The 222-nt window shown below is 40.5% G+C and overlaps 1 protein-coding gene across 1 annotated transcript in view; it reads right to left on the bottom strand.

Moving 5' to 3' along the window:
* Positions 1–222, bottom strand: part of LOC119588625 (E3 ubiquitin-protein ligase CBL-B-B-like) — a gene marked incomplete at its 3' end in the record, with an annotated part of 53,262 nt that overhangs the window by 45,863 nt on the left and 7,177 nt on the right.

Genomic DNA, 222 nt, shown 5'->3' with positions numbered 1-222 from the left:
AACTTTCCTTCCACTTCTACTCTCAAAGGTAAAGGCAGACCATGTACATAAAATCAAAAGCAGTGGAGGGCCACATGTGGGGATGGGACTGTTCACTGTGGTCTGGCCGTGTGTGTGAAGAAACTCTCTCTTCTCAAACTGAAAGTCCTCTGCTCTATTTATCAAAAGGACCATGTGTATGTACATAAGACTATTATCTACATCCATAATTATAACTTTTTC

This window comes from Penaeus monodon, chromosome 24 (genome assembly GCF_015228065.2).
Source record: "Penaeus monodon isolate SGIC_2016 chromosome 24, NSTDA_Pmon_1, whole genome shotgun sequence".
Classification (NCBI taxonomy): Eukaryota; Metazoa; Arthropoda; class Malacostraca; order Decapoda; family Penaeidae; genus Penaeus; species Penaeus monodon.
Note: the sequence above shows the minus strand (reverse complement) of the source record. Positions and strands in the feature narration are given on the sequence as shown.